Source organism: Crinia signifera, chromosome 19, assembly GCF_055691185.1.
Source record: "Crinia signifera chromosome 19, ASM5569118v1, whole genome shotgun sequence".
NCBI lineage: Eukaryota > Metazoa > Chordata > Amphibia > Anura > Myobatrachidae > Crinia > Crinia signifera.
Window position 1 is genome coordinate 100,549,452 of NC_139226.1, and position 10,207 is coordinate 100,559,658.

The 10,207-nt window shown below is 43.1% G+C and overlaps 1 pseudogene; it reads left to right on the plus strand.

Moving 5' to 3' along the window:
- Positions 1–203: 203 nt before the first annotated feature.
- On the plus strand, positions 204–8,769 carry LOC146041966 (nicotinamide N-methyltransferase-like; annotated as a pseudogene).
- The last annotated feature ends 1,438 nt before the right edge of the window (positions 8,770–10,207 follow it).

Consider the following 10,207-nt stretch of genomic DNA (forward strand, 5'->3'; position numbering starts at 1 on the left):
AAATTTACCCTTAAGATGTTATGCCATCATCTGCATTCCCATGACCAACTGAGGATATGAACAAACAATCCTGTGCTAATATTGATGTTCCTGCTGATAATACATTTAAATAGCTGTATTCTGGCAATATATAGAGAACTCCCCAGTGCAGTTAATTACAACGCAGACGAAGACATTGAGAGCCACGCTGTCTATAATACAACATGGATTCTAGCTCCCATAAGCGCTACCATGTACATGGGATGGATTCAAGGTTATGGCTGGAAACATATTTTTCTGGTAAAGACGGAACAGTCTTTGCTGATGAATCATTGACATTTCCCTAGGAGAAACTTCATCGTATTTTCAGTGTGGGTATGTATACTGTACTTATTGCCGCTCAGATTACATTTATTATTTATTAGTTATTTTTGTTAAATGGATCAAGTGAATTTTGTATTTGTCTATACTTTACGTTAGGAACATAATAAACACTACCAGATTGTAAACTTTTCCTATATGATTAGTTATGAGACTAGTGCGATGACTATGAGACAGTCAATGCAGACTGAACAAGTGTGTAACAACGATAGATGCAAGGTGTGCAGCTTCTATGGGGCCCAGAGTTGAAGGTGGCCCACATTTACTGTGTAAATAATATGTGGTGTGTATACACTTGCTTCCATTAGTTGGAACATAAAGGCCCTTAGAAACTTTTGCTATGGGCCTACAAATATCTAGTTATGCCCCTGGAACTTGCTATTGTATATGCTGTATTAGAGTAAGTTAGTGTTATATACTTACCTTAGGGATGTGCACCGGCCACTTTTCGGGTTTTGTGTTTTGGGTTCTGATTACCTTGAGGTTTTGGGTTCTAATGGGTTTTTCCAAAACACCCCCTAAACGTTTTGTGTTTGGATTGTTTTGGTTTTGGCTTCTGATTTTTTTTTGAAAAGCATAAAAACTGCTAAAATCGCCGATTTTGCTCCTACGCTATATTAACCTCAATAACATTCATGTCCACTCATTTCCAATCTGTTCTGGACACCTCACAATATTGTTTTTAGGGCAAAAGGTTGCACCGAGGTAGCTGGATAACTATGCTAAGCCACACAAGAGTGCGGCACAAACACATGGCTCATGTAAGAGTGGCACTGCAGCGGTAGATACGGCAGTACTAGGCACCAGACAGGTAGATTAGGCAGTACTAGGAACAAGACAGGTAGATTAGGCAGTACTAGGCACAAGACAGGTAGATACGTCAGCAATACAGGTTGAGTTCCCTTTATCCGTACATCTCTTATCCAAATTATTCCAAAAACCGTGGTTTTTGGAATCATTCGAATTTTTTTTTTTAACCCCCCTAACCCTCTTTTCATACTTACCAAGTCCCCGGGCATCCACAGCAGGCCTCCGGCATCTTCTCCAGGGTCTCCAGCGGTCCCAGGAATGCATTGCGCGAGTGTGCGCGCGCGCCGGTGACGTCACCGGTGCGCACGCACACTCGCGCAATGCATTCCTGGGACCGCTGGAGACCCAGAGAAGATGCCGGAGGCATGCTGTGGACGCCCGGGGACTGCGCGGACGCCGAGGGACCACCGGACACCATCAGGGGACAGGTAAGTATGCTTAAAAAAAAAATATACCAAAAACCGAAAAATTCCCCTATCCAGAATGCTCGTGGTCCCGAGCATTTCGGATAGGGGATACTCAACCTGTACTAGTATGTGCACCAGAAGAATTTATAATCATTCATTTTATTATTAGGTACTGCTCCGCACTCAGTGGCACACGTCAGTGCACCAGCAACATGGAATTATTTTTTACAGTCCCACGCAGCACAAGTATTATTTTTTAATTAAATTATATATAGCAGCCTAGTATGTAGTTGTACTAGGTAGGTACACTTAGGCAGTAGCACTGCCAGTGGCAACAGTGAACTGAGGAAATAATACTGGCAACCTCTATTCACAGTATTCAGTGCAGGCAGCACCAGTGGACTATATATAATTAAATTAAGTATTACGGTAATAATATAGCAGCCTAGTAGGTAGAGAAACTAAACTACTAGGTAGGTAGGCAGTAGCACTGCCAGTGGTCACCACAAAAGGTTTTTATGCAGTGCACCAGCAGAATTTATAATAATTAATTTTATTATTAGGTACTGCTTGGCAGTGCACCAGCAGCATGGAATTATTTTTTACAGTCACAAGCAGCACAGGTATTATTTTTTTATTAAATTATATATAGCAGCCTAGTATGTACTAGGTAGGTACACTTAGGCAGTAGCACTGCCAGTGGCAACAGTGGACTGAGTAAATAATACTGCCAGATTCAGTGCAGACAGAACCAGTGGACTATATATATATATATATATATATATATATATATATATATATATATATATATATATACATATATATATATATATATATATATATATATATATATATATAAAATTAATTATTAATATAATATATAATATATATTACAGCACAGCACCAGAGGTAGGCCCCAGCACAGAGGAGACAGTAGTACTACAAGTACACAGTTAGACTGTCCTCCTTGCTAGGGAGATCCCACCCTAAGCAGAGAGGAGAACAGAGTATGCAGCAGCACTGAGGGAGACAGCCCCAGCGAATAAAATAATTACAGCACAGCACACCAGAGGTAGACCGCACAGAGGAGACAGTAGTACTACAAGTACACATTTAGACTGTCCTCCTTGCTAGGGTGATCCCACCCTAAGCAGAGAGGAGAACAGAGTACACAGCAGCACTGAGAGACAGCCCCAGCAAATAAAAAATATTGCGTTCAAGGTCAAGCTCAAGCTCAAGTTTAAGCCCCAGCAGCAGCACCAACACACCCTCTCCCAACCCACTACTAGACTGGAGTGAAGATGGCGGGTGCAGCAACCGCTAATTAAAGCCTCGCGAAATCCAGCACCGGGCGATGACGTTCTGCCCACGCGGACGGACCCGAGTCAGGCGGGAATTTCCAAGCGCTGCTTGGAACCGGGCTCGGAATGATGACGTCCGTGGGGGCTCGGATCTCTGGAATCCGAGTCTGCACATCTCTAATTTACCTACATTTAAAAACACCTTTCCTGGGAGAAGCCCATAGAGGGGAAGCAGCTGGAGTCTTTGGTGGGCGGAGCCAGGTAGCATCACCCCTCCACATGGACCCACGGCTCCCAGCTTTATCTGTGTATCCTGCCGGCTTCCCTTCAAAGCATGTGGGATAGGGAGGAGTAGTCACTCTTTCCACGGTGAAAAAGCAGGAATCTTAGGCAACTTATGGCAGAGTAGGTAAATATGCAGTATTAGAGATGTTAGAACCCAACTGATGAGGTTCACCGTGACGTGGTAGGTGGGCAGCATTTTTTTGCCAAATATACTTACAACCTTGATTGCATTCCATGTTACTGTACATTGGGGGTAATTCAGGTTGCCTCCCTAAATAGTGCGTTCAGTCTGGGGACCAATGTTGCGAGTCTGCTCATGCATTTGGCCATCAATACGCATGTGCAGACTCACTGTGCGAACGCCTTCGGTGAGTATCACACTTGCCAAGGCGTTCCCACGGGCAGTGTAGTGTGCAGGCAGGGGAACCCCCAGCATTTTATGAGTGTCCCCAAGAAAATGCTGGGTGTTCCCCCGCTCAGGACGTCAGTGCCCGCCCTGTCTTTGGCGATTAGTGGTGGAAATAAAAGTCAGTTTAGACTGACTTTTATTTCCAAAGGGGAGAGAAATCTTTTTATAGTCAGGGACCATCAAATGATTTCTCTCCCCTTTAGGGGATGTGTTCTCATTTTGGGCTGTATGTAATGCCACCCGAGGTCGATAGCAGTGAGGGATTCCGACCGAACTAGGACTTTTTTTTAAAGGGGCAATCACTTACAAGTCAAAACAATGCCCCTGCATTGCCACCGAACTTGAGCGGCATTACATTCTGCCCATTAAGTTTAAATAAGGGAGTTTGGTCTAGCCCCCATTTATCCTAGTACCTAGGGGTTAAAGTGAGGGGGAAGGGGTGGAACTAAGTTCCACCACCTCTAATGGTAGGGGGAACTGAGTTCCACCTCTACCACAGTCCTGAAAAGTAATTCCAACAGAAAAGCCTGTCCCAGCAGCTTATTCCTCTGGTATGGCGTATGTAATGTAAAGTTAAGATGAACAACTGTGGACATTATGTGTATAAGGGGCATTACTGTGTGGTTTAATATGAATCAAGGGCACCACATGCGGTGTAATGTCTATACCATTGTGCTACAATGTGTTGTGGGACCATTATCCCTTTATGGGTGGTAGAGCACAAATTCCCTGGCAATAGTCTAGGCTTTGCCTAATGGGGGGGGGTCATTGTTAGGGGAACAGAGTTCCGCCACCTCTCCAGGACTACTTTAAGCCCTGCTAGTACCCCAACTAAGATGCCATGGGTGGTAGATCTGGCTATTTCAGTAACCAATGGCATTGCTCATAGTAGGCAGCAATAAGAGGATCTGGGTGACATGATCTATCCACCCAATAATATTTTAAAATAATTTGAGGATATGATGTGAAATAACATATTAACACTTTGTGCTCATTGAAACCTTTCCCCCGCAGGTCACATTACAGGACAAACTATGATAGAAATCAGTGCTGGTCCTGTAGTTCATCATCTCTTTTGAGCTTGTGAATTTTTTAAAGATATCTATGTCCTGAAGTTCAGGGAGAGCTGCATCGCAGAGATGAAGAAGTGGCTGCACGCACGTACAGGAGCGTTCGACTAGAATCATACAACAACTTATGTTACACAGTTAGAAGGAAAACAGTTAAGTTTCTGCACAAACATTTTTGAACTACTCACTGTAATTACACATTTCCTAATGTTACCCACCAACAATAATACAATCGCTGCTCATGGTTTAAAGTACTTGGAAGAGAATGTGGGCGTATGGATAATAAGTTTACTGTATACAGATGATCCCTGTTTATGGGCTTTTAACCACTTAATTGAGACCACAGTATGCTGCGCTTAAGCTGCGACAACCCCTCTGCGTCCTTTAGTTTTTAATAAAGAAATACATGTAGCCTTCGCCTACCAGCCAAAGGTGGAACTTGTGGGGAGGTGAGCCCAGTTGCCAATATATAAATTGGCCCCCCTCCTTAACCCCAACTCAAGTTCACAATGTGTAACACAGCAGTGGGTGACAGGGAGAGGCAGAGGGTGACACGGAGAGGCAGAGGGAGGCAGAGTTTTGCATTAAAAAAAGGGGGTGACAGGAAGAGACTGACATGGGCAGCCGGGGCAGCTGAGTACTAAGGGTCCCACTGCTGCCCATGTCACTCTCTTCCTGTCACCCCCTTTTTTTCATGCCAGACTCTGCCTCCCTCTGCCTCTCCGTGCACTGCAAGTGTATAACAATGGCTATGAACATTGCAAACAGAACATGCCAATGTATATACATTATAGAGTAATATGTCATTACTGTAGACCTGCCCTCTAGTGTACAAGTAAATTGGGCAGAGAAATTAGATAATGATATATGTGACATATCCAAGATAAACAAGCGTTTTTGGTGGTATCTACACAAGGTAATGATCCTCAGGACTTTACATGAATGGACTGCAGTAGATACCTCAACAACAGCTATCTCCAAAAGGCCGGTGTGAGGCTTATCAGAACCCTAGGCAAAACCTCAACATATCCCCCCTCCCCCAAACCCCACACTGCCACCAATAACCACTTCCTGGTCCCTCAAGTATAAGTGCGGAGGTGTCATCTAAGAAGTCCCACAGTCAACACCTGCATTAAGTCTTCCTCATAGACATCCTTAAGTTTGTGATAGGAGACTCACAGCTTCCTAATAGTAGAGAACACCCTGAGAGGTCTCTGATGGTCAGAGCTGGATGGAGGGAGGAAAGCTTAGGGGTGGATTCTAATAGCCGTGATTAATTCATGGGTGCTACCATAGGGCAGCAAGTAGATTAAGCAAATTTGGCCTAAATCAGAAGGATTGGGTGCTATTGCCAGTGTTTAAATGCTGAAATACCTTGCACCCTACGCATTTAATAAGATCCACCCCTTACCTTGAAGATCTAGGCATAGTGAACAGACTATCAGTGGTATCTATCTCTCTTCAAAGCAAGTCACAACATTACAGGATTCAGACAAGTAGCGATATTGGTAATGACAACAGGTGCAGGTACTGTAGTTAAGTGCAGTCTACTAACTTTACTGCACCAATTTTGGCAACTAACCCACAATAAACTCTGCTTTTCCAATCTACCATATGAAGTTGCATAGAAGATGTATGGGGCATGTATGATTAGGGAACATTGATGGAGATTGTAAGCTTGCAGCAGGGCCCTCCTACCTCCAAGTCTGTCTGTTGTTGCCCAGTTTGTCTTATCACTGTCTACTATTGTAAAGCACAACGGAATCTGCTGCAATATATAAGAAACTGTAAATAAATAAATGGAGAAGCATCTGTGACATGGGAATAGCCAGAAGGTCATATGTTTCATGCGCTCTTGTACGCTTTATAGGGGAAGATTCTGAGTTGATACATCTGTACGTCTTTTGCCACTGAGGCCACTTGTCCAAATGCATCATGTTTGGCACATTAGATGTGTCACCATCTGTCACACCATCATAACTTGCACTAGACCAATGGGGGCTACTGAGGTGCATCAATAAGCGAGTCACATCATCTCTCTGATCAGAAGATAGAACATGCTTCTTTCCCAGTGGGTCTAATTCAGATGCAATTGCAAAGCTGCTATTTTCTGTAAATTGTGCATGCATCTGAGCTGCAGTGAAGTGTGCTGCAGCATGCAATGAGGGTTTAGTCACAAGTTAAGTGACAGCAAGACAGGAATTTGCGGGTGGTTTCAGGGAGTGGTCGTCAAACGCAGGCGTGTAATGGCCATTGAGATGGTGTTTTCTAGGTGTGCATAAATTAGAAGTTGTGTCGGGTCCAAAACGTTTCGACTGTTCAGCCTTCTTCAAGGATGCTTGAAAAAGGCTCAACTGCCGAAAAAGCTGTGGACACGGCACACGACATCAGGTGCAGGCACCCCGATACCTGCCCTGCACTTCAACACCCTGCATACATTGCAGTACTCCCAGCCCGCTGCCGTGATGAGGACTGACCCAGAAACCGGAAGCCGTCATCCGTCCCCAGGTACCCGGAAGCACCAGCCCGGCATGCAGGAGCCAGCATGACCCGCGACTCCAGAGAAGGCCAATGGCACTCCCACTCAGAGACACCCCTATTTAGAGACACCAGCACATGTAGGAGAATGGTGTGCAGCCGCACATCACACCCCCACCAGACAGCTTCCTCTCCACCCCGCAGTGTGACTGGTTAGTGACCCGCACAACCATCTACGGCCTCGAGGTAAAACCCTCCCACCCCCACTCTACATCAGGGGAATCACCACCACACCACCAATGGGACAGCTACACAATTCAGCACTAACAGTGCTATCAGCAATACAGTGTGTAGCTTAGCAGGATGCCACCAGAGCACACACTTAAAGACCAATGGGACTTAGCAAATACTTTTTGAACTGACCTCTGTACCAGAACTACAAATAAACCCTCCCCTTATTGCAGCAAGGTCAGCTACAATTACCAAGGGGGGACCATAGGTTCCAGGCAAGGAGCCTATGGGAAAAAGGGATCCCTAAAAGGTCCCCCCAGAGTAACACTGCACTGATCCTCCTTTTGAGACAGAGATCCAGTGAAGTTAAATGGATCCTTACTGATATTGACAATTATACTATTGAATAAATTCTAATAAATATCATTGCATTTTACTCTGTCTCCTTTTCTTTTTTCATTCTTCCAAACTGCACCATACATACAAAACCAATTCCATATTGTATAGTGGGCTATTCACATTGCCCTATCATGATCAGCATATTGGTTGATCAGGCCCTGCGCGGCAGGAGAGAATCTGCAAAATGACCTGATTTACAACAATGGTACCGATGTATCAACATTTAACACGCCGTTGGAAATGATGTGACAGAAGTGGGTGTCCCTTTACTCTGGATAGCTTCTGTCCATACAGCAACAGCAAGAACAGCCGCATGTGAATTAGGCCTACAGCTTTATCAGCGCACTTTTATACCTTTTCTAATGTATTTTCCATTGTGTTTATATTCTCAGTGGCCAGCACGAGAAGAAAGAGATGAGGCTGAAGTCAGCAATAAAAGAGATTCTGAACTGTGACCTTGAAAAGGAAAATATCACAGACCCGGTGACACTTCCGCCAGCAGACTGTGTCATGACCGTACTGATACTAGATGGCATCTGCAAAGACCAAGAGGATTACATTCTATCTCTAAGGAAGATTGCTAAGTTGCTGAAACCTGGAGGTCACCTGATATTAGCTGGGGTGTTGAATTGTACGTATGCTATGATTGGGCAGGACAGATATTATGTATTTAAATATGATGAGAACTTTGTTAAAAAAGTTCTGACTGGAGAAGGATTTATCATCGATCACTGTGAGATTCTCAGAAGAAAGGCTGTGAGTGACCTGTCTGACCATGAGGCTAATATGATCCTCGTAGCTCACAAAGAGCATTAGGTCTGGGAAAAAACGGAGGGCCAAATTCAAACAGGGAAGCCACACCCACTGCCACCAACTGCCATTCCAAACTGACTCACTGGCAGTGGGTGTAGCTCCCCTATTTAAATTTTGAACTGTACTGTAGCCGCCACTACCGTATACTCCATATGACCACTCAATAAGGGCATACAGCCACTTGCCATGAATAATACTAGCTTATACTGGGAGAATAGAAAACAAATATGTGGGGCAAAATACTGAGTGATAATCAGAAAGTGAGAGATTTTTGGAAGAGTTTTCCCATTTGATTAAAGCGGCAATCATTTACACTGAAAACCTTGGTTGATTTTGCCATGTAATTGATTGCCGCTTTAAAAAAAAAAAAAAAAAAAAGGGAAAGCTCTTTTGAAATCTCTCACTTTCTGATTCTCATTATCCCTGCTAAAAAATTCAGATCTTTATATTGATTTGCTTAACTAAAGTCTTTATAAAGTGATTTAAGAATGTTAAAAACCATGAACATTTGTGAAAAAATGTTGATCTGGAGTTGCATAGTGTAAGTGCATAATGTAACTGTGTTCTACGCACATCTGACACTTGATGCTTGCATTCTGCAGTAGTAAAATCAGGGCTGTTTATACATTAATTATGACTATGCAAATGAATTTACTGTATGTCGCATTACTTCTGTTATGATTAAAATACATTCCATGACATGCACAAAACTCTCTCCCTAAGTGTTCAGTTATGAAGTTAATGATGATGATTGTCATGTATTTACTGCAGACACTTCTCTTTTCTAAATTTATTGATGAATGTTTCTTACGATGCGTGGGAAGGTCGACAGTCAAACGGTTTTTGGGGTTTTTGGGTTTTTCCACTTTTATTTGTGCTGACATGTGCCTAGGGCGTGGTGGGAGAATAAAATAGTGTGCTGGGCATAGCGACATTCGGGGCAAAAAAGGGAACTTTTTGACTGTCAACCTTCACCATGTTGACATAATGCTTGTGTCGACCTAATAACCTGCCGACCTAATATTCATGCATGTCAACCTTCAGTCATGTCGATCTCCATGCATGTCGACCTTCAGTGGTCAACTTAATGCTTGAAGACCATGGGTGAAATTTAATAGGGTGAGGGTTTTTTTATTTTTGCGATTTTTTTCGCAAAAGCGGCCTTTTTATGACATTTTCCGGAAATCGCATATTTTATATGTTGCGATTTTCGGAAAAATTTGCATTTTTTAAAGGTGCGATTTTTAGTTAGACTAAAAATCGCATCCAGATGTTTTCCCATTAAAAAGTATGGAACTCGCATATTTAATGGGTTGCGATTTTTAGTAAAGGTTACTAAAAATCGCAAAAAAAACAGACCAGGTGATTTTGTCAGAAACATGCACAGATCATTGAGATCTTTGCATGGTTCTGTTGTAAAAAAATAGTAAAAAAAAAAAAAAACGGCGTGCGGTCCCCCCTCCTGAGCATAACCAGCCCCGGGCTCAAAAAGCCGGTGCTGGTTTCATAAAATCTGATGAGGGACATCTGATGATGTCATATTTAATTAGAGGTTCAGGAACTGAATTCCTGCTGGTTCCTGCTGAAAAATAGCACTCTGTGTATATATATATATATATATATATATATATATATATATATATA